The sequence below is a fragment of the Sus scrofa genome, chromosome 9, assembly GCF_054392235.1.
Source record: "Sus scrofa isolate SSC_HxYL_T2T_F1_AM1 chromosome 9, Sscrofa_HxYL_maternal_Yorkshire_Landrace_v2.0, whole genome shotgun sequence".
Lineage (NCBI taxonomy): Eukaryota > Metazoa > Chordata > Mammalia > Artiodactyla > Suidae > Sus > Sus scrofa.
In genome coordinates, this window is record NC_139391.1 from 118114159 (window position 1) to 118141682 (window position 27524).

At 40.5% G+C, this 27524-nt stretch overlaps 1 long non-coding RNA gene across 3 annotated transcripts in view; it reads right to left on the minus strand.

Annotated features, from left to right (window-relative positions):
- The window catches only part of LOC146400110 (uncharacterized), an 80052-nt gene that overhangs the window by 46251 nt on the left and 6277 nt on the right, over window positions 1-27524 (minus strand). Inside the window, exon 1 of one of the 3 annotated variants that reach the window (XR_014816196.1) lies at window positions 1435-1504. The exons of the other annotated variants lie outside the window; for them this stretch is intronic. This is a non-coding gene — a long non-coding RNA (uncharacterized LOC146400110). Of the gene's footprint in view, window positions 1-1434; window positions 1505-27524 lie in introns of those variants that run through there. 3 annotated transcript variants of the gene reach the window in all.

Here is a 27524-nt window from a genome sequence, read left to right on the forward strand (position 1 = left end):
AATGGAGAAGCAATGAGGTCCTGCTGTATAGCACAGGCAACTATATCCAATCACTTGTGAAAGAAGATCATAGAAGACAATATGAGAAAAAGAATATATATGACTGCGTCATTTTTCTGTACAGCAGAAATTGAAAGAATACCATAAATCAACTATCATAAAAAATTTAATTTCAAAAAAAGGGGAATTTTACCACACACATTAAATGTCCTAACCAAACCATAAGACTCTAATGACTGAAATAGATATGAAAACCGTGGGCTTTGTGTTTCAGGCTTCAGTGCCATCCCATACGAAAGACTAGAAACCAGAACCCCAAGGTTCTTCAGTCCAGTCTGAAAAAAGAGATTTCCCTAATGACACTAGATATAATTAATGCTAAACAAAATAAGCCACATAAGACACTATATGTCATTCTAGTCTTTTGATAACTCCTCTAAATAAAAAGACATGCTCCAAATAAAAATGTCCTCATTTCAAAAATTCCCCTGACGTGGTAATCAAGTCTTATGCTCTATTCAATAATTAGCTTGACTGAAGCCCTTCCATACCCATTTTTTTTTTTGCAGTCCTGGCAGCAAACTGATAACCTTGGGCAATTTTTAATTAGCACCCTTAAAAACGGTTTGCTAGATTAGTCAACTATGAAATAACCTCACCCAAATGATTAAATTCCAATTGCGTTTCAAATCAATCACCTGTTTTTACTTTAGGAACATACCATCACTCCGGGATTGCTAACGACAATGTTCATCAGCCTACATTTTAATACATGCCCAGCACAGTGTGCAGCAAATGCCAGCTGGCACATTTCTATGCTGCTGTTTCAAGTGGCCTGCCAGCCCTTTGGTGTTGACATTTCTATTACCAGAAATAGCTCTGCCTCCATCCTTAACCCAGTGGAGGTGATATTTAAAGAATGAGCCTCTGTGTGTCCAGGGAAGTCACCTGTGTTACCCAACGTGAGGAAAGCCAAGGCTTCCTTCCGTAAGAACCCGTGGTTGCTATGCTTACCGGGCAGAACAGCTAGGTTAATCATGGAAGGTCACTCCCACCTCATACCTCACACCCAAATATTACTTCTGAACCAACCATTATTTAGCAAGCATGTCCCTACGAACTTATTTCATTTCAGAATAAGACTAGGACTTGGGCAGTTTTAACTCCAGCACACAAGATGAGAACATGGAGTATCAGGAGGCTGAAATAACTTGCAGAGCTTGAAGTAGAGCCAGAAAAGCATCTCTGGTCACTTGCCTGCAGGTCATCTGCCACCACATCCTGCCACCACCAGATTCAGCCTCCATTCCCCCAAACATCTCCTCACCTGTCTCCCTTTCCCAAATTTTATCTCCCTCCACTCATGTCTCTACACTGCAGCCGGAGTGATGTTAAAAGGCAACCCTGCTGGTATAACTTCTGTACATGGCTTACCACTGCACTCAGGTGAAGGTCCTCTGCCTTCCTCTCCCATCTGCTCACCATACTCCAGTCACCCTGAACTTTCTCTGCCCTTTCAGCTTTTGCACAAGCTCTTTCCTCTGCCAGCAGACCAGTCTGTAACCCTTGTACTTCCACTAGATTTGTCACTGGGCTTTTCAGGCAACCACTAGGGAAGCCAAATCCAGGCCCTTCACTGAAATCTGCCTTGGCCTCTCCCGGGGGGAGGGCAGCATCGGTGTCCAGGCCTGACTTGACCAGGCCTGTAGAACCCAGCCTTCACCCTGGGAAAGGACAGGTAGATGGTGGTGTTAGTGAGGGGAAAGCGTTAGTGGGACTCTCATGGACCAAGCAGCCAGTGGCCTGCGAAAAGGGGGCCAATGAACTCTGGGAAAGGGTATCCATTTGATCAATATAGTATTATATTAATCATTCTACAGTATCAAGATGTTCTGTACATCCTAGATGGTTCCAGAACCCAAAGGCAGATGGATCATGCTCCCTTGGTTTGTATGGTCCTTTTATTTATTTATTTCAATTACTTATTTATCTATTTGTTTATTTATTTTGTAGGGCCTCACCCACGACATACAGAAGTTTCCAGGCTAGGGGTTGAATCGGAGGTATAGCCACTGGCCTACACCATAGCCACAGCAACGCAGGATCCGAGCCACATCCGAGAAATTCACCATAGCTCACGGCAATGCCAGATCCTTAACCCACTGAGTGAGGCCAGGGATCGAACCCACAACCTCATGGATACTATGGATCTTCATGGATTCATTTCCACTTGAGCCACTATGGGAACTCCTGTATGGTCCTTTTAGACATTGGTAAGGAAGACGTCAAGGAAAATCTACAAGGTACATAGTATTGTTAAAATTGATTTTCTGATTGATTTGCCTGATTTTCCATTCTACCTTCTTGTTGTTTTTGATGTTCTTTGCTTACATGGCTGCCATCTGTCTGATAAAGGGAAATGAGAACTCTTTCTTGTTTGAATTTCCTCTGTGTGATCTGCTTCATAAGTGAGAGGTTTCTAGTTTTCACACCTGGGCTGGAATTGTTAGGATTCTAGTCTGGTTCCATCTGGCAGCAAGAATCTTAATAATTCTGGCCTCACAATTGTTCCCCAGAGCTAGATTTACACTTGCACAATCTCAGCGCTAGAAAGAACCCTAGAAGTCAGTAACTCTGGTGCTAGAGTTTATTTGACTAATAATGCTATTTACAGAGAGACAGGACTCTACATACATGCCACAATCACAGCTATTTGCATGTAAGTATTTAATTTCCCTACGGCAATCAAAATATTTCAGAATATTTTTCCAGGCATCCAGACAGTTGACTAATGGCACATGCATCTCACATATCTGTTCAGTACTGAAATGTACCTATTGGAGAATTTCCTCCACTAGGTGGCAGCTAGGTCTTAACTAAAATGTGTATCTGTGTAACTGCCCTGATCAACAAAAGGTAAGTAGCTTGAAGATCAAATTGCATGTGGACATGCTTGTCTCTCTTCACTTGGGTTTGACTCCATGGAAATGGCATTGTCTGGAATTGTTCAGTATCAGTGATATAAATGATATGGTATCTGATGATTCCTTCCAAACTCAGGTATGACACTACTGCTAAGAAAGCAAGGCTCTTCTGTTAATGCAAGACAGCCTGTTCTTCTGGCCTTTGTCCAGAAGGACTTGATCATCAACTCTAGCACTTTAAGGGGTCAGCCCTTAAAGGCTACCTGGTGCTCAAGACCAACTTTCCTTCTGGGAACACTGAAGTTAGCTGCTTCCAAGCAGAACTGTGACGAAGCTCTGTCTCACTTCATTCCTTTCTTTATATTATGTGCAGGGAGGTTCATTTTATGACCAAACTGTAAAGCTCTGTAGGGGCAGAGACTACATTATTCATCTGTGTTTCCTTTCTCCTCCTGCAGCCTTTGGCCCCTACTTGTTTGTTCATTCTCCTCTCTCACCATCTATTTTTACAACACACTTCTCTGGCTAACTCCACATCATTTCTTTTTTTTCCTCTTTCTTTCTTTTTTTCTGGGGGTGGGAGTGGGGACTTTCCTGATGCCCACATACCCTTTCTGCTTAGATTTGAAAGAATGGGTTTTGGTTGACTACACCACAGAACCCTGCCTGATGTTAGCAAGGACTACCATACGTCTTCAGTGCTTAGCAGAGCATCTTTTTTTTTTTTTTTTTTTTTTTTCCTTCACTAGAGGAACTGGATGTAAAATTCCCCCGTTCTTGGCCTCTGTTCTCCTTGCTCTCCAGGAAAGGTAAACTAAATTTTTGGTTGCTCATAGTTCAGTTGCAGAACAAGGTTTGTGGGAGAAAATGGAGAGGGTTGGAGAAGTAGACAAGAGGAAGACACTTCATCTGTGACAGAAAGGGCTGTCCCTGGGCCAAGGGGTGGACCGTGGGAGGAGGAAGCACCAGGCCTCTGAGAGGGGAACAGTGTGTTGTGTCTACCGAGACAGGACCCCACTCCAGTTGGCCAGAAATCCCTTCTCCATGTAGAGAGCTCTCGGGCCCTAGGGGAATGTTGAGAACAAAGACAAGGAATATCCCAGTGATGACCTATAGGGACAGATGACAGAAAACCAGGTGGTCTCTACTGTATAAGGCCCAGAACTTGGGAGGAGCCCTTTGAGTGACAAGTTGACTTTCTTGATAGCCTAGAGAGATAGATGTCCAGCATCAAAATTAGAATGACTTAGATAAGACACATGGTATTTCTTACACATCAGAGTGTGTGAAGCTAGCCATAGTTATTGAGTAAACTGGAAACACTCAAGGTAAGTCTCTATATTTACTCAGCTTGTGCACTGAGCTGATGGGTTGTGCTACCAGTCTCTTGATTTGATCAGGAAGCACAGTTTTCGTAATGTATAGAAACGGGAGCAATGAGACTGTGTGGATTATTACAGGCTGTGCAGGACAATACTCTTCCTTGCTCAAGGTCAGGAACAGAGAACGTGTATGCCTCTCTTCTGGTGTTTGGCATTATTGTAAGTCTAAGGTCAAATGTATGATGTAGAGTGCTCCCAGAGTAAATGGTACTTTTTCACCTTTTTACCTCTAATGATTTACTGCAACCATGTTCCAACCCAGAGGTCAAAGAATCAAGGAAAGGAGACCTCCCTCTTCAACTTTTAAATTAAAATCTACCAAAAATACATCAAGGTGAGAAAAGACATAAAACCATATCAATATATAAAGTATAAGACCAAAAAGGAAATTGTTTAATACTCTTAATAAAAACCTATCTGTGCAGAGGGAGGCAGCCTCCTTACTCTAACCTCTTGCTGACTAGAGAGGAAGGAAAGCTGTGCTATTCGTGGGTGATAAGGCAGTGGAAAACAGAAAAATCCTCAGGATAATTTCATATGAATAGCACCCTGATGCAGAACAAAGCTTTAAATACACCATGAAGTGTGAAGAAGAGGATGTCTAAAGGAAATCATAAAGATGTGGTCATAATGCACCCACAGGAGGGAGTAATGTTCACCACAGGTCATGCTCAATATGAAGTTTGCAGAACATCTCCCCGAGCAGGAGCCTGAAGGTCACCTTGACAACTTATCTGACTTGTAACTGGGCAGGGGCACCTTAGTGTAGGCCTGTTAGGTTGCAGAAATAGAAGCCCAATCCGAGAGTTACACACTGTTGATGAGGACCAGGATTCAGGCCACTTTTGTATCAGATACCAACTGTTTATAGCCAGCATCTGTTCTCATTGATTGGTACCTATGCCTTTCCAGGTAGCTACTACCGTGTCTATCACCCAGGGCCATCACATGGAACCCCAATCTCCAGGGCAGTGGAAAGGAGAGGGCAGTTCCCCTCTACCTCCTTGATGTGACCAGCACAGAGGTGCCTATGGGAATTTCTACACCAGCCGTGGTGAGAAAGAGAGACCATAAAGCCAGTAATGGGGAGAGGTGGCCTTGAAAATAGTCTTTGCAATAGCAAAGCCATATTGTTTTGAGGAGAACAAAGATTAGAGAGAGACGGCAGAGAAAAAGCTGTCCAGAGTCTATAACACACGAGAGCCCTATTTCTCAGAGAATGAATAGCCATCACAAGCAGCAACATCACCTGGGCCCCCTGATAAAATCTGAAGATTCCAGGCCCTATGCCAGAAGCACAAAAGTCAGACAATTGCAAAGGAAGGGGAATAAATCAAGGAAATATGCATTTTTAAAACTAGTTTCCCATGTGATTCTAGAGGAATAAGTACTATGAAAAGGGGAAAAAGACCCAGTATTTAGAAGTTTGGGGGACCATAGAACACCCAAGAGGGAGGCTCTGAATGTAAAGATGGGAGATGAAAGGAAAGATCAAGACTAGAGTTAAAGATCCAGGATGAATCTGCATTTCCTGATGGTAATAACACTCAGAGGAGTATGTTTAATTTTTGATGGTTAATTTTTAAAAATTTTATTATAGTTGATTTGTGTCAATTGTGCTGTAGAGCAGTGACCCAGTCATTCATATATATACATTCTTTTTCTCACATTATCTTCTATCATGTTCTATCACAAGTGATTGGGTATAGTCCCCTATGCTGTACTGCAGGACCTCCTTGTTTAGCCATTCTAAATGTAATAGTTTGCATCTACTAAACCCAAATTCCCCATCCATCTCACTCCCTACCCCTTGGAAACCACAAGTCTGTTCTCTATGTCTCTGAGTCTGTTTCTGTTCATCTGTGCCATAGTTTAGATTCCACGTATAAGTGATATCATATGGCAAACCTTGTTTTCTAGTTGATTCTGTTTCTCTTTTGTTCCTTATTTTTTGCTTGGATGATTTCCTTTTATTTTATGCTTCTTTCCTCTTCTTTTCAGTTTCTGTGAATGTATGGATTGGTTTTGATTTGCCCTCTTATTCAAGTATGTCAATTCCTTTCTATATCTGCTTGCTTTAGCCTTATAATCATATAGGCTCAAAAACATTCTTAAAAAAAAAAGAATCTAGATTTTCTTACTTTCCTTCCCCACATTTTATGATTTTGATGTCCTTTTTTACACCCTCATGTTTATCCTTTTGCTGTTCCTTATGTTTATCATTGCTTTTACAAATAGATCTTTTTTTTTTCCATTTTAGATCCGTATACTGGCTTATTTAAGTGATTACTTTCCAATTTTAATTCTCTCCATCCTACATCTTCTTACTCTTTCCTATTTAGACAAGACCTTTCAGCATTTCTTTTAGATTGTGTTTAGAATTGCTGTACTCTTTCAGTTTTTGTTGGAGAAATTCTTTGTTTCTCCTACTATTTTAAATGATATATACATATAAATGATATATATATATATAATATATATATATTTAGTGGTGAAAGATAGTATTCTTTTTTAAAATTTTTTTATTGTTATTTCCCCAATTTTTTTTCTACTGTACAGCATGGTGACCCAGTTACACATACATGTATATATTATTTTTTCTCATGTTATCATGCTCCATCACAAGTGACTAGACATAGTTCCGAGTGCTACACAGCAGGATCTCATTGCTAATCCATTCCAAAATTCTTGAATGTATAGAGTTCTAGGCTCCAAATTTTTCCCTTTTAGGACTTTGAATATATATTGCCACTCTCTTCGGGCCTGTAGTGTTTCTGCAGAGAAATCAGCTGATAGCCTTATGAGGGTTCCCTTATAACTAACTCTGTTTTTCTCTTTCTGCCTTTAGTATCTTCTCCTTATCTTTAACTTTTGCCATTTTTATTTTAATATGTCTTGGTGTGTGTCTGTTTGGGTTCAACTTGTTTGGAGTTTTCTGGGTTTCCTGTATCTTGATATCTGTTCCCTTTAGATTTGGAAAGTTTTCAGTAATTTCTTCAAATATATTTTCAGTCCCCTCTTCTCATTCTGGAATCTCTATTTGTGTAGATTGGCCCATTTTACATTATCCCATAGATATCCTATATTGCTTTCATGTTTTTTCTTTTGGTTTTCAATCTGCTGTCCTGATTGGGTGATTTCCATTATTCTATTTCTCAAGCCATTTATTCTTTCCTTTGCATTATTCATTCTGCCCTTCGATGCCTTTAATTCAGCTTGCATCTCTGCAAATGAATTTTCTAATTGTTCTTGGCTCCTCCTTATATTTTTTATTTCCTTTCTAAAGTAATCTGCATTACTGTTAATATCTGCTCTTAATTCCTTCATCTTCACCCTTAATTCCTTCAGTATTTTCACTATCTCCTTTTTGAACTCAGTATCTGTTAGACTGCAGATGTCTGTTTCATTGTTAGCTCTTTCAGGTGAATTCTCATGTTTTTAACTGGGAAAGGTTCCTGAGCTTCTTCATTTTGCTTACATTTTTCTTATTCTGTGAATTTTGGGAAAACAATTATCTACTGCAGTCTTGGAGGGCTATTTATATGTGGGAGTGTCCCTGGGTAGCTTGTGAGGGCTTTTTTTTTTTTTTTTTTTTTTTTGTCTTGAGGGCTGCTTTTGATTTGGATGCTTGCTGTCTCTTTTCTCAGTGTGTGCAAGCTGTTATCCCCTTGATAGGGGGTATGCTGATGTCTGCTTATGCTTCCAGGGAGATGGAGGCACTGGACAGGGCTGTAGCCAGTGCCTGGTTGCTGGGCCCTGGACAGTGGCAGTGACCCTCACCGGGGTACAAGTGCCCTTGGCAGTGGCAAGCAGGGCCCATGCATTCCCAGGGGAATGAGGGCAACAGCTGCTGGTCAGTTGCAGTGCTTTCCTCTGCAGCGACCCCAGAGGTGACTGGGGCTGCAGGTAGTGTCTGTTTAAGGACATCCTAGTGGTGGCAGGCCATGCCCACCTCTGGAGTCTGAAATGCCTGAAGCAGTTTGCCCCCTACCACCTGTAGCCTAGACAAGAGGTGCCTCATGCTCAGAGAAAGATATTCCTATGTTGGTCCCACTCCTCCTCTCACCCTCCCCAACCTGAATGGCATCTTGGTTCTCCTGTGGGCCCAGACCTCCTCCTAGGCTCTCTTGTTTGTGGTGCGTCACTCCCCAGCCTGTAGTGCACCACTCCCTAGCCTCCTCGGGCTGTCTCCACACATCCAGCCCCAGTCCTCTCCCTGGAGCTGACCTTTGAAGCCTGAGCCTCAGTGCCCAGCCCCCACCCCAGTGTTTCAGGCTGTGGTGTCCTAGAGGTGGTACCAATTGTCTGTATGCCTCTGCCTCTGCTTTGCCCACTTCAGCCCAGCTGCTGTGCTTTTCCCCAAGGCTTTAAGGTTCCCCCTCAGTTCCAGCTGATCTCTCCATCAGTTCGGTGACTTCCCAGGGTATGGATTCCTTGCCTCTTACAGCTCCTTCTCAGCGTGTTGGTCTTGTCATGATTCCTTTTTTCCCCCGCTTCTCTCTCTCTTTTTCCTTTTGTTCTACCCAGCTATGGGGAGGGTTTCTTGCCCTTTTTGGAGGTTTAAGGTCTGCCAGCGTTCAGTAGATATTCTGTGCCAATCACTCCACATTATTATTATTTTTTTTTTGTCTTTTTTTTGTTGTTGTTGTAGTTGCTATTTCTTGGGCCGCTCCCGCGGTATATGGAGGTTCCCAGGCTAGGGGTCCAATCGGAGCTGTAGCTGCCGGCCTACGCCAGAGCCACAGCAACACGGGATCCGAGCCGCGTCTGCAACCTACACCACAGCTCACGGCAACGCCGGATCGCCAACCCACTGAGCAAGGACAGGGACCGAACCTGCAACCTCATGGTTCCTAGTCGGATTCGTTAACCACTGCGCCACGACGGGAACTCCCACATTATTATTTTTTTATATGTTTGTGGGAGCAGGTGAGCACCACATCTTACTCCTCTGGCATCTTTATCTCATTCTGGGCATGTTTGTTTACATACTCAAATTCCAGATATATCCCTGTGTTGGAAGGACCCATACTCTGTGAATATGGGTGAGAGGAGTGTCTGGCTTCTCACTACCAGGACCCAGAAGCCAGCCACTCCCTGTCTCTACTCATCAGTGGCTGGAGTGTGAAGCTGTATCAATACCACGTCAGTCAGGTGCTTCTGCCTAAGATTTTGTGTCTTAAAGGAGAACCTCAAAGATGCAAGGAAGAGTGAAGAAATCTAATTTATAGCACTGACCTCCCTAGTGTCAAGGTGCCTGTGGTGATGCCCAGCCCAAGCTCTTCTTTGGGTGGGAACTTGATTTCTGCTGAGCCATTTTTCCATGTATGATTTTTCAGCCTCCTCCCTGAAGCTGTGAACAGCTAGGATAGTTTTCAACAAATTTCTCTTCTGCCTAAGTTTATACAAGGTGAAGAACCCTAGAGGACAAAAATAGAACCTATGATAACTTCCTCCAGATACTGGAGAGGAAGAAATTCAAATATACAAGGCAGAGAAAGCATGCTCAGAGAGGGTCTTAAGGGTCAAAGGATTGCTTAAGAGAAGGGTTCATAAAAGTACAATACCATAGAAATTCAGAGTTACTGAAGAAAGAGAAGAAACATGTGCTAGGGTGGCCCATTTCCTTTACTGTCCTCCCAGATTGCTTTATCATATTTCTATTTTAAGAACTATCACACTATTTTATAGTTAAGTCCCCCCAGTAGGCTGTGAGTCCACCAGGTGCCCTAGAAATTTGTGCAGGATGTGGGGAGAAAGAAAAACTTATCATTAGAAAAGGTTAAAAAAATGCAGAATAGGAGTTATTCTGGGCCTCCCAGAGACATGAACTAAACCACCCCTGTACAGCCCACCTCCTTGATGAGAGGCTGCCCAGGTTTCCACCACTACCTCTTCCCAGTTACACCATTTCCCTAATTGCTTCTTTCAAAGGCACTCTCTCCTTAGCCTGCTCTTCTCCACCAGCCCCTTCGAGATCCTCTGCGCCTTTAAGAAAGGACATCAGAGTCCCTAATTTATAGAAGCTTTCTTTGGCTCTCTGCCCTGCAAAAATTCCCAAGTTAAAGGACTGTGAAGGGCTTAATAACCTGCTAAAATATAAAAGACAAAAAACTATGATGACCCAAGTATAAGAACACTGCATTTTATTGTGCTTTGCTTTATTGTGCTCTGCAAACTGCACTGAAATTTTGTGGCAACCCTGCCTTGAGCAAGACTGTCTATTGGCGCCATTTTTCTAACAGCATTGACTCATTTCGTGTCTCTGTGTCACATTTTGGTAATCTTAGCAGTATTTTAAACTTTCAGTATTATCATATTTGTTATGGTGATCTGTGATCTCTGACATTACGATTGTACTGTTTTGGGGCACCATGAACCATGCCCATATTAGATAGTGAACTTAACTGACAAATGTGTGTTCTGACTGCTCCACTAACTGACTATTCTCTCTTCTCTCTCCCTCTCTCCCCTGGACCCCCTCTCCGCTGAGACACAATATTGCAAGTAGGCCAATTAATAACTTTTCAATGCCCTCAGAATGTTCAAGTGAAAGGAAGAGTCATACTTGTGTCTCTCACTTGAAATCCAAAGCTAGAAATGATTAAGCTCAGTGAGAAAGGCTGAAAGCAAGTCCTCTTGCATCAAGCAGTCAAGCTGTGAATGCAAAGGAAAAGCTCTGGAAGGAAATTAAAACTGCTACTCAAGTGAACCGACAAATGATACAAAAGCAAAACAACCCCGTTGCTGATATGGAGAACGTTTTAATAGTTTAGATAGAGGATCAAACCAGCCACAACATTCCCTCGAGCCAAAGCCTAATCCAGAGCAAGGCTCTAATTCTCTTCACTGTTATGAAGGCTGAGAGAGGTAAGGAAGCTGCAGAAGAAAAAACAGAAACTATCAGAGGTTGTTTCATGAAGTTTAAGGAAAGACACTGTCTCCATAACATAAAAGTGCATGGTTAAGCAGCAAGTACTGGTGTGGAAGCTGCTGCAAGTTATCCAGAAGATCTGGCTCAGATTATCAATGGTGATGGCTATGCAATAGATTTTCAGTGTAGATGAAACAGCCTTATCTTGGGAGAAAACGTCATCTAGGACTTTTAGAGCTAGAGAGAAGTCAATATTAGGCTTCAAAGAATAGGTTGACTCTCTTGTTAGAGGCTCATGCAGCTGGTGACTTTAAGTTGACACCAATGCTCATTTACCATTCCTAAAATCCTAGGGCCCTAAAGAGTTATGCTAAATCAACTCTGCTTGTGCTCTATAAATGGAACAACAAAGCCTGGATAACTGCACATCTGTTTCTAACATGGTTTACTGAGTATTTTCATTCCATTGAGACCAGTTTTGAGACCTACTGCTGAATATAAAAGCTTGGGAGTTTCCTGGTGGCACAGAGGTTAAGGATCCAATGTTGTCACTGCAGCAGCCTGGGTTGCTGCTGCAGTGCAGGTTCGATCAATGGCCCAGAAACTTCCACATGCCAAAACAAAAACAAAACAAAAAAGTTCCCTTTAAAATACTACTGCAGGAGTTCCCGTCGTGGCTCAGTGGTTAACGAATTCCACTAGGAACCATAAGGTTGTGGGTTCAGTCCCTGGCCACCCTCAGTGGGTTAAGGATCCGGCATTGCTGTGAGCTGTGATGTAGGTCGCAGACACAGCTTGGATCCCGTGTCGCTGTGGCTCTGGCGTAGGCTGGTGGCGACAGCTCCGATTGGACCCCTAGCCTGGGAACCTCCATATGCCATGAGAGCGACCCTAGAAAAAGGCAAAAAGACCAAAAAAAAAAAAATATTACTGCATGTTGACAATGTAACTGGTCACCCAGGAGCTCTAGGGAGGGTGTATGATGAGAGTAAAATTTTCATGGCCAATAACACAATTTTCGTTCTGCAGCCCATGAATCAAGGAGTAATTTCCACTTTCATGTTTTATTATTTAATAAATGATACATTTTATAAGATAATTGGTGCCATACATAGTGATTTTTCTGACAGATCTGGGCAGAGTCAGCTGAAATCCATTTGGAAAGAAATCACTACTCTAGATGCCATTAAAGATATTTGTGATTCATGGGAAGTGGTCAAAATTTCAACATCGACAGGAGTTTGGAAGAAGCTGATTCCAGCTGTTATAGGTGACTTTGAGGGGTTCAAGACTTCAGTAGAAGAAGGAACTGCAGATGTGGAAATGGCAAGAGAACTGGAATTAGAAGTGGAGCCTGAAGATGTGAGTGAATTGCTGCAATATCATGATACAACTTTAACAGATGAGGAGATACTTGTATGGACTAACAAGGAAGGTGGTTTCTTGAGATGGAATCTACTCCTAGTGGAGATGCTATGAAGATTGTTGAAATGACAACAAAATATTTAGAATATTATAAACTTAGTTGATAAAGCAGAGGCAGGGTTTGAGAGGACTGATCCCAATTTTGCAAGAAGTTCTACTGTGGATAAGATGCTATCAAACAGCACTGCATGCTGTAGAGAAATCGTCTGTGAAAGGAAGAGGCAATTATGTAGCAAACTTCATCCTTGTCTTATTTTAAAAAGTTGCCACAGCCATGCAAGCCTTAAGCAACCACCACCCTGATCAGTCAACAACCATCACCACCAGCCAAAAGATTACAACTCACAAAAGCTCAGATGATGGCCAGTATTTTTTAGCAAAAACTTATTTTTAATTAAGGTATGATGTACCTCCTGTACATTGTATTTTAAGACATAATGCTATTGCACACTTAATAGACTACAGTATAGTATAAACATAACTTCTATATGCACTGGGAAACCAAAAAATTCATGTGACTCAATGTGTTATTTGCTTTACTGCAGTGGTCTGAAACCCAAACTGCAATATCTACAAGGTGTGCCTATATAAATTCCTATCTCAAAGTTATCTTGCAATGTCTCTTTCCCACCCATTTCCATGACATTATGAGCACACTGAGAATCAAGAGTCTTCTTCACCTGTGTTACTCTGCAACCTCAGTGTTTTGCTTCGCACCCAGAATGTGCTGAATACACGTAACAATAAAATTCATTTAAGTAGAAGGGAAGAAATCAATGAGGGGGATGGGGAGAGGTTTACTAATTCAAATAGGGGAGTAGAAGTTCCCAGAGACACTGAACAATCGGATTCCTTATGTAGTGGGAGAGCTTACATTTAGCAATGTGAGACCCCACTCAGGTAACAGGAAAAGGCCAGAAGGTGGAAGAAAAGGGCCCCCTTTCCAGGGAGAGGAGGCCATAAAGAAAAGTGAATGTATGGAACTCCCATTCTTGACATTATAGAAGGTGAGTGTTTACTGCAGTTAACCTGTACTTGTTCTACCTTTGTACTAGTTTGTGGGCAGCAGGAACCTGTTTTCTTACCTCTTATTATCTCCAGACCAAGAGGAGCCAGGACCTAACCTGATACTATAACTGGTGTACAGCACCCAGTGATACAGGAATTGGTGCCAGATGCATTGATCAAAGAGAACTTTTAGACATTCTCCAGAGATTGAGAGGAAGAAGGTGAGTTAGTATTTGGTTACCAGAAGACTAGTCTAAGACAGAGGCAATAATGCTCACCCCAATATTCCATTTTCTCACACATTTCCCGGTGCCCTTGCAATTAATCAGGGCCCTATGACTAGTTCAGGGAAACAAAACATAAGCAGAAGGGATGAGGGTCAATTCCAAGCTGAGGCAGCTGAAAGGCTCTCACTTCTGCTGGCAGTTCTAAGGAGCAGGATGTGGTTTCCAGATGATTGGTTAATGCAATGGGCAGCATGGGCCCCTGAGTATATAGCAGGACACCCCACTGTCCAGTGCTGGACATGCAACCTAAGTGACAAGTAAGGCTTGTTGTTCCAAAGCACTGGAATTGCAGGGCATTTTTTTATATTATCGCATAACTGATCCTACCCTAACCTGTCCTAGCCACTTTTCAATCTTCTTCCCCCCGCCCCTAAGATTCAATGTGCTCATCTGTCATGGATGGCCCATTATGTACAATCAACATGAAAGTCTCCAGCCTTAACTGGCCTAAAGAAATTGCAAAACAACACGGTGGCCATTATAGGTCACTCCCTACTATGCACTTTTCTCACTCCTTTAGAAAAACTCTTCCAATTGCATTAGGGAAAGCTTCAAACTAGACATGATGAGAGATGGTAGAGAAAGTTGAATGTTCCTCCCAGGTTTTAGGGACAGTAATCAAGGAGTCTCATACATTTTCAAAGGTATATCATTCCTTTGATGTAACAAGGTGCCCAGTTCTCCATCTTGTTTTACAGGATATGGAGGCATTTGCTAGTTGATAATCCCACTAATTGCTCTGTCTCCTAGAACCCCCATACCATGACCATTTTCTCCTGTCATCAGAAAGAATGACAGACCACCAGCCTGGCTTGAAGACTGTTAAATGTTTCAAGGTGTTCTAGCCCAGTCACAGAAAGTCTTTGCTATTTTTTTTTCTTTTTTATGGCTTCACCTATGGGATATGGAAGTTCCTGGGCTAGGGGTCAAATTGGAGCTGCAGCTAGAATCTCACCATGCTCATAGTAACACAGGATTTGAGCCACATCTGCAACCTGTGCTGTAGTTTATGGCAATGCCTGATCTTTAACCTACTGAGTGAGGCCAGGGATCAAACCTGCATTCTCTCAGAGATAACGTTGGGTCCTTAATCCAGTAAGCCACAATGGGAACTCCTGGTCTTTATTATTTGAGTAAAATTAGGATTCTGTTTAGGCAATACAGGGCTCTCTATTCTGTTTAGGCAATACAGGGCTCTGCGGGATAAAGAAAGACATATGTACTGGTTCCAGGCAACTGAGGTGCTGGTTTTCTAATGTTCTCAAACCTAAAATCCCTTTGTAGTAGTGTTTGCCTATTTGCTTTCCCCAAAGGAGCTCAATTTCCAACACTAAGCATTTAGAATCTTGTAACAAAACGGAATTGGTTATATCTAAGTTATTAATGAAGAACATGAATAAAGGTCATCTTTTGTACATGCAAGAAGTACTTTGAGTATTGAAAGAAGGGAGTAATAAAAGAGGATAAATGTGGAAAGGAGAGGGCAAGAATGGGAAGGGCATGCTCAGAAAGAGACTAGGAGTCTAGGAGGGACAGCTGGGGCATTCACATATATGGGGGTGCAGGTGGGTGGGAATTTGCAGGGCAGGAAATATGTTGGCGATCCACTGATTATCAGGTAAAAACTAGGTTGGCCACTGTGGGAGCTGGTTTACATATATCATCTCATTTAAACTTCCCATTAACTAATATGAGATTGATAACATTATCTCTGCTTCACATGAAAAAACTGAGATGTAGATGAATTTATGAAGCTAATAGGCATATAAATTGCAAAGCAAAACCAAGCCTTCCCTCCTCCAAAGTCCGAGTTCTTTTCTTCAGCATTTGATAAATGTTACTTGTTAAGAGTCCCAAAGGTATGTGATCATTCATTTTCCCCTACCAATATAAGGCTCATGCTGTACTCTTCTCTTAGCTAAATCAGTTGTTCTTCCAAAATTCTACATGGTATGAATCGCATTATCACATCTATAAAAGGAAATTTACCATTACAGCTACACATGCCTAGTAGAGATCAAAATTGAAAGCTGGATTTCACCAACACTATTTCCAACCAGGAAAACAGCCACAAACTTTCAGTAGACAGACCATTATTTAAATCAAGCTGATAAAGGATTTAGAATTTTGAGTAACCGGAGATGTCAGACCATCATAGGATCACACTATAGATGCTTTTCTGACCAGTGGATTTGTGTTAGCCCATCACATATAGACTTATGGAGTCATCCTGTTCCATTCAGAGAGGAAGTAGTTTTCAATCATTACTCAGCATTACCACCAGGAAGTCCCTGTTCTAGCAGATAAAGCCCCCTGATCCCCACTTCCACCAAAAGTTAATTATTTAGTGAATTTCTTCAGTGTTGTGTCTTCCCTTGTCTGGCAAGCAAGTAAATAAACCCAGGATGTTTTCTTTCTTTATAGTGAGAGTGGGCTTTGTTTTATTTGGTGACACAACTGTTTACCCCGCCCCATCTTGATTATGGAAGTAGGCTTCCAAAATGTCTGCTCTTCTCTAAACTGTCAGCTTTCAAGAACAGTTAAGAATCTTTAATTTCCAGAGAGTTGCTGTTGTGGCTCAGCAGAAACAAATCTGACTAGTATCCATAAGGATGCAGGTTCGATCCCTGGCCTCCCTGGCCTTGCTCAGTGGGTTAAGGATCCGGCATTGCTGTGAGCTGTGGTGTAGGTTGCAGACATGGCTCAGATCTGTTGTTGCTGTGCCAGTGGGGTAGGCTACAGATCCAATTTGACCCCTAGCCTGGGAACCTCCATATGCTGCAGGTGTGGCCCTAAAAAGCAAAAAAAAAAAAAAAAAAAAAGAATCAATTTCCAATATACATTATCCTGATTGCACATGTCCAAGGCAATTCAGGAGCTATCTCAGTCGTAATTCTGGCCAGATTGAAGAAGGCCAGAAGCATCTTGATTTCAACATCTCTTAGAGCTGAAGCTGATGCTTTGAAAATGATTACATCAACTCCAAGGAACTCCCAAGGAGTAACTTTTCCTGCACTTATTTCTTATACAAATCAGTCACAGAGCTGCACCATCTGTGAAAGAGAGAGAAGAAACTATCAGCTCTGAACTGTTTTAATGGGATAATATCCTAGAAGGGAACCAGCACCTGCTCAGCATCCTTGCTAATAAACATAACATGGAACACCTGCTAGACGATGGCAGCTATTCAAGTCCAAGTCTTATTTTGATATTCTTACTTATAATTTCCAAGTTCTTCAAATAGGAAAGCCAATACTATCTGCAGAAAGCAAAATTATACACTTTGACAGGATGTTCATTCATTAAGCAAACATTTGCCAAGAATCTACTACAGGCCATGTACCAGTCTAGGCTAAGGGATGAAAATGTGAATAAGATGTAGAGGTTATTATCCTTAATGAAATTAGGAGACCTCAGTCAGGTGTAGAAGTCTAACTAAGGATCTCTATAAAGCTGTGTCCTAAGTGTGTGATAGAGGTATATCCTATGTGCTGTGGAGACAGAGGAGTAGCAACAAACACCGAGGTCTGAAACATTTAACAGAGGAACTGATAATTGAGTTGGGTCTTAAAGAACAAGAAGAATTTGCCCAGATGGGGAAGAAGGTTTTCCTGGGTGGAGGGAAGAACGTGCACTGAGGAACAAAAAGTTTGGATACAATTGGGATTTGGCAAATGGTTTTGATTTACTGAAAGTGGGTGGGGGTTAGAGTTGTCATGAAGTCAGCTTATAAAGGACAGAGAATGCTAAACTAAGCAGTTTGAACTTTATCTTGCAGGCAGAGGAGAGCAAACTGAAATGTATAGAGTGGTTTGTGGGCAATTCTACTTCCAGCCAATATGTAGTAACAGATGTCATCAGATTTACCCTACCATCTTAAACAAGAAAAAACTATACAAAAATCTATGAAACAATGACTTTCAGACACTGGACAAGAGCTGATACAGAAGAGTCATTCCTGAAAAAAAGAGAAACAAATGAGCTGACCCCTAGAATGACTCCAGAATATTGGCTGGAAGAAATTTTCAGGTTGCAGGTAAGGGCTGGCTTTTTTGAGTTGAGAATATAGAATTGAGAATTCAGGGAGACTGAGATGGCTGGAATTCACAGGATGGAGCTTAAAACCAGTAATCAAGAGAAAATCTTGAAATCAACTAAAGATACAGGTAAGATAAAAATGATAACGGATTTCTCTTTAGGAACAATGTGAGATGGAATATAGAAGACAGCTTTAAAGTACTAAAAAGGAAAACTGTCAACCTAAAATTCTATACCGAGTTTTCAAAACTAAAGCTAAAATAATGATTATTCAGCAATATAAATGCTAAAAAATTCATCACCAGATTTTTACTACACATAAAGTTAAAGGAATTCCTTTAACATGGAAAATGATACCAGATGGAAATCTATTCCATCCAAAGAAATGAACACTTACCAATGGTAAATACATAAGTATATACAAAATATTCTTTTTATTTTAAAATTATTAAAAAATTTGATCTGCTGAAAGCAAAAATAACCATTGTGAGTTTAATAACATGTAGAAGGGAAATGTGCGACAACAATAGTACAAAGAATGAGAGGTAAAACCAAAATATACTATTATAAGTTTCCTTTATGTTGTTGTTTAATGGTATAATGTCACTTGAAGGTAAACTGTGCCAAGTTACGTATTCCGTAAGTCCTAAAGCAATCATTAAAAAAGTCAATAAATGTTATAAATCAATGTATTTTTAATAAGTCAATAAATGAGATAAAACTGAATCATAAAAATATTGATTACTCAAAAATAAGGCATAAAGCAGATGACATGATACTATACATAGAAAACCCTAAGGACTCAACCCCAAAACTCCTTGAACTGATTAATAAATTCAGCAAAGTAGCAGGATATAAGATTAACATTCAGAAGTTAGTTGCATTTCTGTATACCAGCAATGAAATATTAGAAAAGGAATACAAAAATACGATACCTTTTAAAATTGCACCTCACAAAATCAAATACCTCGGAATACACTTGACCAAAGAGGTGAAGGACCTATATGCCGAGAATTATAAAACTTTAATCAAAGAAATCAAAGAAGATGTAAAGAAATGGAAAGATATTCCATGTTCCTGGATTGGGAAAACCAATATTGTAAAAATAGCCATACTACCCAAAGCAATCTACAGATTCAATGCAATCCCTATCAAATTTCCCATGACATCTTTCACAGAACTAGAACAATCCAAAAATTTATATGGAACCACAAAGACCCAGAATCACCAAAGCAATCCTGAGAAACAAAAACCAAGCAGGAGGCATAACTCTCCCAGACTTCAAGAAATACTACAAAGCCACAGTCATCGAAACAGTGTGGTACTGGTACCAAAACAGACAGACAGACCAATGGAACAGAATACAGAACCCGGAAATAAACCCTGACACCTATGGTCAATTAATCTTTGACAAGGGAGGCAAGAACATAAAATGGGAAAAAGAAAGTCTATTCAGCAAGCATTGCTGGGAAACCTGGACAGCTGCATGCAAAGCAATGAAACTAGAACACACCCTCACACCATGCACAAAAATAAACTCCAAATGGCTGAAAGACTTAAATATACGACAGGACACCATCAAACTCCTAGAAGAAAACATAGGCAAAACACTCTCTGACATCAACATCATGAATATTTTCTCAGATCAGTCTCCCAAAGCAATAGAAACTAGAGCAAAAATAAACCCATGGGACCTCATCAAACTGAAAAGCTTTTGCACAGCAAAGGAAACCCAAAAGAAAACAAGAAGACAACTTTCAGAATGGGAGAAAATAGTTTCAAAGGATGCAACGGACAAGGGCTTAATCTCTAGAATACATAACCAACTTATACAACCCAACAGCAAAAAAGCCAATCAATCAATGGAAAAATGGGCAAAAGACCTGAATAGACATTTCTCCAAAGAAGATATACAGGTGGCCAGCAAATACATGAGAAAATGCTCAACATCGCTGATTATAAGAGAAATGCAAATCAAAACTACCATGAGATACCACCTCACACCAGTCAGAATGGCCATCATTAAGAAATCCACAAATAACAAGTGCTGGAGGGGCTGTGGAGAAAAGGGAACCCTCCTGCACTGCTGGTGGGAATGTAAACTGGTACAGCCACTATGGAGAACAGTTTGGAGATACCTTAGAAATCTATACATAGAACTTCCATATGACCCTGCAATCCCACTCTTGGGCATCTATCCGGACAAAACTCTACTGAAAAGAGACACATGCACCCGCATGTTCATTGCAGCCCTATTCACAATAGCCAGGACATGGAAACAACCCAAATGTCCATCGACAGATGATCGGATTCGGAAGAGGTGGTATATATACACAATGGAATACTACTCAGCCATAAAAAGAATGACATAATGCCATTTGCAGCAACATGGATGGAACTAGAGAATCTCATCCTGAGTGAAATGAGCCAGAAAGACAAAGACAAATACCATATGATATCACTTATAACTGGAATCTAATATCCAGCACAAATGAACATCTCCTCAGAAAAGAAAATCATGGACTTGGAGAAGAGACTTGTGGCTGCCTGATGGGAGGGGGAGGGAGTGGGAGGGATTGGGAGCTTGGGCTTATCAGACACAACTTAGAATAGATTTACAAGGAGATCCTGCTGAATAGCATTGAGAATTTTGTCTAGATACTCATGTTGCAACAGAACAAAGGGTGGGGGAAAAATGTAATTGTAATGTATGCATGTAAGGATAACCAGACCCCCTTGCTGTACAGCGGGAAAATAAAAAATAAAAGAAAAATAAGGCATAAAAATAGGAAAAGAGGAACCAAGGACAGATGCGATGAATAGAAAACAATAACAAGAGGATAGATTTCAGTATGATCACCTCAAAACAATATATGTAAATGACACATTATGTGTAAGTGGTCTAAACACCTTAAACAATTAAGGCAAAAACTGAGTAAAAAAGCAAGATCCATGTATATGCTGTCTACAAGAAACTCCCGTTTTTTTTGGTTTTTTTTTGTCTTTTTTGCTATTTCTTGGACCGCTCCCGCGGCATATGGAGGTTCCCAGGCTAGGGGTCCAATCGGAGCTGTAGCCACCAGCCTACGCCAGAGCCACAGCAATGCAGGATCCGAGCCGTGTCTGCAACCTACACCACAGCTCATGGCAACGCCGGATCGTTAACCCACTGAGCAAGGGCAGGGATTGAACCCGCAACCTCATGGTTCCTAGTCGGATTTGTTAACCACTGCGCCACGACGGGAACTCCGAAACTCCCTTTTTTAATTTTTAAATTTAATTTTATTGGCGTAAAGTTGACTAATACAACTTACAATACTGTATTAGTTTCAGATGTACAGCAAAGTAAATTAGCCATACATATGAATATATCCATTCTTTTTCCCCATATATATTATTAAAAACTATTGTAATTGTTTGTAATTGAACAGATTTTCCTGTGCTAAACAGTAGGTTCTCGTTAATCATCTATTTTATACAGTAGTGTATATGTGTTTTTCCCACCCTCCCAATTCCTCCCTCTCCCCACGGTTTCACCTATGGTAACCATAAGATTGGTTTTGAAATCTATGGACCTAGAGATCATACTGAATGAAGTCAGTCAGAGAAAGACAGATATCATATGATATTATTTATATGTGGAATTGAATAAAAATGATACAAAAGAACTTAAGAAAGACACTCACTAAATATAAAGTTATTTGCACCCATTTCTAAAGACTGCACCTGCCCTAATGGGCTGAAGCTCTGGCTTCTCTGAAAAGCCATGGGCTCTGGTGAAAATGGACTTTACTAAAGAGTCATGCCAAGTCTCACTGTGTTCTTTACATCAAGCACTAAAACATCACATTTTATCCCCTCTGTTCTCCAAATGGCCAGCACTTTCAGGAAGCATTCCAACTTAATAGCTTCATCAAATCCTGTTATACACCAGGTGATGAATTACCAGAAAGTGGAATTTGTGCCATGAATCTGATAATTCTTTTTTCTCTCCCTTCCAATGTAACCCCCCATATTTTTAGTTCATTCATTGGACAATTAACATGTATAAGCCAGCCACTATACTAGATCAGTTGTACACACAAGTATATCTTGATGAAATAAACCAGTGCACTATGAATACCCACAGAGCTTAAAGTATAGCATAGGAGACAGTCTATAAACAAAAATATAATTATATGGTGTGTTAGGAGTCATCATAAAAGCAAAGAGAAAATATTAAGAGGCAAGTGTTAAGTAGATAATGTGGCTAAAGGACTCTTTATTGAAAAACAACATTTAAATCAAGACCTGAGTAGGAATCAGTCACAAGGACCACCAAGAGAGAGTTTCAAGGCAATGGACTAGCTTATGAAAATACCTTCAACAGAAGGACTTTTTACCTTTTAAAAAAAGTTTTATCGAAGTATAGTTAATTTACAAGGCTGTGATAAATTCCACTGAACAAAAAAGTGACCCAGGCATACATATACACATATCCATTCTGATTCTTTTCCCATGTAGATGATCACAGAATACTGGGTAGGGTTCTCTGTCCTATACAGCAGGTCCCCTTTGGCCAATTGTTCCACATACTTCAGTGTGCATACGCCAATCACAAACCCCCAGTCCATCTCTCCCACCTGCCCAACTGTCCCCTTTGGTAACTAAGTTTTTCAAAGTCTGCAAGTCTGTTTCTTTTCTGCAAATAAGTTCATTTGTATCCTATTTTTTTTAGAGTCCACATATAGGTGATATGTTCACTGTCTAACTTCACTTGGTGGGATAGTTTCTAGGTCCATCCATGTTTCTGCAAATGCTATTATTTCATTCCTTTTTATGGCTGAGTAATATTCTTTTTGTGCATATGTACTACTTCTCCTTTATCTATCCCTCTTTTGATGGACATTTAAGTTGTTTCCATGTCTTGGCTATTGTAAGTAGTACTGCAATGAACATTGTGGTGCATCTATCTTTTGGAATCATGGTTTTCTCTGGATAGATTCCCAAGAGTGGGACTGCTGGATCATATGATAGTTATATTTTTAATTTGTTGAGGAACCTCCATACTGCTTTCCATACTGGGTGTACCAATGTATATTCCCACCATCAGTGTAAAAGGGCTCCTTTTTCTCCACACCCTTACCAGCATTTATTATTTGTAGACTTTTTAATGATTTTGGCTGGTATAACATGGAACCTCACAGTAGTTTTGATTTGCCTTTCTCTAATAATTAGTGATGTTGAGCAACTTGTCATGAGTTTTTTTGGCCATCAATATGTCTTCTTTGGAGAAATGTCTATTTAGATTTAAGCGCATTTTTAAATTTTTTTATATTGAGCTGTAGGAGGTGTTTGTTTATTTTGGAGATTAATCCCTTGTCAGTTTCTTCATTTGCAAATATTTTATCCTATTCTGTGGGTTTTCTTTTTGTTTTGTTTACAGTTTCCTTTGCCACAGCAATCAGAGAAGAAAAAGAAATAAAAGGAATCCAAATTGGAAAAGAAGTAAAGCTGTCACTGTTTGTAGATGACATGATTGTGTTCCTAGAAACTCCCAAAGATGCTACTAGAAAACTGTTAGAGCTCATCAATGAATTTAGTAAAGTTGCATAATATAAAACTAATATGCAGAAACTGACTGAATTTCTATATGCTAACAATGAAAGATCAGAAAGAGAAATTAGGGAAATAATCCCATTTACCATAGTATCAGAAATAATAAAATACCTGGAAAAAACCTACCTAAAGAGATAAAAGAACTGTACTCTGAAAACTATAAGATGCTAATGATAGAAATCAAAGATGACACAAACAGATGGAAAGATATACCAAGCTCTTGGATTAGAAGAATCAATATTGTCAAAATGACTACACTACCCAAGGAAATCTACAGACTTGATGCACTATCAAATTACCAATGACATTTTTCACAGAAATAGAACAAAATATTTTCAAATTTATTTGTAAACACAAAAGACCCTGAATAGCCAACGCAATCCTGAGAAAGAAAAATGGAGCTGGAGGAATCAGGCTCCCTGACTTCAGACTATACTACAATGCAACAGTTATCAAAACAGTGTGGTACAGACACAAAAGCAAATACAGATCAATGCAATAGGATAGAAAGCCCAGAAATAAACCCAAGCAACTATGGCCAATTAATCTATAACAAGAGAGGCAAGAATATACAATGTAGAAAAGACACTCTCTTCAATAAGTGGTGCTGGGAAAACTGGACAGCTACATGCAAAAGAATGAAATTATAACATTCTCTAACACCATACACAAAAATAACTCAAAATGGATTAAAGACCTATATTTAATACCAGATACTACAAAAGTCTTAGAGGAAAACATAGGCTGAATATTCTTTGACATAAACCAGAGCAATATCTTCTCAGATCCACTTCCTAGAGTAATGACAATAAAAACAAAAATAAACAAATGGGACCCAATTAAACTAAAAGTTTTTGCACAGCAAAGAAAACCATAAACAAAACAAAATGAAGAACTTTATATGTTTAAGATGCTTAAAGGACAAGAACAATCACCTGTGATGAAGCAGGGGCAGTAAACTAGAGCCACATCCGGAAGAGCTAAGGTAAAATGTTTCCATTTTCCTCTAAGTACAATGGAAATTCATTAAAGTGTATAAATAGAAGAGTGACATCTGTGACAATTTACATTTTAAGACTATCTCCCTTGCCAGCTTTTGGAGAATGGATTACCATGGGACAGGACTAGATACAGAGAGATGAGTTTAGGAAGCTGTCACTGAAAAGGAGGCAGGCGGGGAGAAGGTCTTGGACCAGAGTGGTGATGACAGAGAGGAGTTAAAGGATTTAAGATGTATTTTTGAAGTTTAACTAGCTGGAATTTTTTGGAAGCCAATGTATAAACCGTTAGGGAGAGCACAAGGGTGAGTCCAATGGTGTGGCTGATACAAAGATGGGGAGAACTCTAAATGCTCCAAGTCTTGGGGCGGGAATCAGAAATTCAGTTGGAGAATATGGTTAAGTTTGAAAAGTCTGAAAGCCATTAAATCAGTGCTTGCCCTTGTTCATGAGCCCAAATAAACTGGGCCTTGGATCAGTACCTCTGAGGGCTCACATGAGAAATTGTATCTCCTGACTAAAGAAGATGGATCTCATAATGTCTGGTGTATCTCTCATTCCAAACATGGCTTTCCATTTTTGGTTTTGATTTGTGGTCACCCTGTTTTTAAAGTATGTTAACCCCTTCCTATATCTGCTTGCTTTAGCCTGATAGTCATAGAGGCTCAAATGCATTATTTAAAAAAAGAAAAAAGAATCTATATTCTCTTACTTTCCTTCTCCACATTCTATGGTTTTGATGTCCTTTTATTAACATCTTCATGTTTGTCCTTTTGCTATTCCTTGTGCTGATCATCACTTTTACAGTAGGGTTTTTTGATGTTGTTGTTGTTGTTGTTTTCCTCTTTCAGATCTGTATGCTGGCTTATTTAAGTGATTGTTTTCCAGTTGTGGTTTCCTCCATCCTATTTCTTCTTCTCTTTTAATTAAAGAAGCCCTTTCAGTATTTCTTTTAGAATGGATTTAGTATTGCTGTACTCTTTTAGCTTTTGTTGGAGAAATTCTTTATTTCCCCTTCTATTTTAAATGATATTCTTGCTGGATAGAGTATTCTAGGCTGCACATTTTTTCCTTTCAGGATTTTAAATTTATCTTTCCACTCCCTTCTGGCCTGTAGTGTTTCTGTAGAGAAATCAGCTGATAGCCAAATTAACCTTTTCACAGAAAAGAAAATCATGGACTTGGAGAACAGACTTGTGGTTGCCAAGGGGGAGAGGGAGGGAGTGGGATGGATTGGGAATTTGGGGTTAATAGATGCAAACCATTGCCTTTGGAATGGATAAGCAATGAAATCCTGCTGTATAGCACTGGGAACTATATGTAGTCACTTATGATGGAGCATGATAATGTGAAAAAAAAGAAAGTATACATGTGTGTGTGACTGGGTCACCTTGCTGTACAATAGAAAATTTACACAACACTGTAAACCAACTATAATGGAAAAAATAAAAATCATTATATAAAAAAAATATGGCTTTCCACATCTCTGTTACTTTTTCTCCTTCTCTTTGGGATTGCCCTAAAGAAGAGCCTGACTGAACTCCAGTTGGCCAAGTTAAAGCCCATACTCCCTCACATCAGCGTAATTAATATATGTAGCAACCTGGTTATATGATAGAGACAATCAGAAAACTTTCTGCAAGCTGAAGACTAGGTCTAGCAGCCTATCCAATTCTATTGCTTCCTGGCCTATTCAACAGACTGCATGACAGGTTTTGCTGTCCTAAATATTTCTTGGGTAATCAATCTAGTTTTCTGTCATTTCATCTCCCTGCCTTACTACATGCACACCCAATATTTCACCATCCCCACCTGCATGCAGAGGAAGTTGCCGTGAGCTTCTAAGCTACAACAGTAATTTTGCCTGTGATTGACATCAAGCAGAAGGAGACTTTTATTTATTTATTTATTTTTTAAGGGCCATACCTGTGGTGTATGGAAGTTCCCAGGCTAGGGGTTGAATTGAATCTGCAGCTGCTGGCCTATGCCACAGCAATGCTGGATCCAAGCTGCATCTGTGATCTACACCACAGCCCAAGGCAATGCCAGATCCTTAACTCACTGAGTGAGGCCAGGGATTGAACCCGTATCCTAATGGATACTAGTTCAGTGCATAACCTGCTAAGCCACGACGGGAACTCCAGAAGGAGTTTTTAAAGACAAGGACACATCATCTTCTATTCCAAAGACCTGGAATTGTCACTCTTATGTTACTGGACCTAAAATTTTTGTGCTCCAAAGCACAGAGGAGCCTGCTGACCATGACACGACCCACCTTTCACACTAGTCACAGGACCTGTAGGGTACCTGGGTCTCAGGAAACCAGAAAGGCTTCAAAGCCCGGGAAGACAGGAGTCCATGTCCCGACAGCAGCAACAGAATAGTGAGGACCACACCCTGGCCAGAAGCCAGAGCTCTCTTCCCACACAGTGAGGGCTCTCAGCAGAGCACTTCCTCCTGGGAGCCACAACCATACACCTGAACACCACAAAGATCTGTCAAGCCACTGGCAGAGGCATAGCCCCGGGATAGCAAAGGAAGGAAAACATTTTCTGGGGAATCTTCTCTCATAAGAGCTGCCCTACTGGCCTGATCCCTCCTTGATAAAACACTTTAACTATATGCTTGCCAGCCTGGCTGTCTATTTCTGTGCAATGAGCAACTCTGTGGCTCCTCGTGGGTTTGGGACTATACAAAAACAAAGGCCAGGTCAATCACCAACTGGAAAAGATTTTTTTTCTTTTCTTTTTTTTTTTTTTTTTTTTTTTTTTTTTGTCTTTTTGCCTTTTCTAGGGCCTCTTCCTGGGGCATATGGAGGTTCCCAGGTTAGGGGTCGAATCGGAGCTGTAGCTGCTGGCCTACACCAGAGCCACAGCAACGCAGGATCCAAGCCGCATCTGTAACCTACACCACAGCTCATGGCAACAGCGGATCCCTAACCCACCGAGCAAGGCCAGGGATCGAACCCTCAACCTCATGGTTCCTAGACG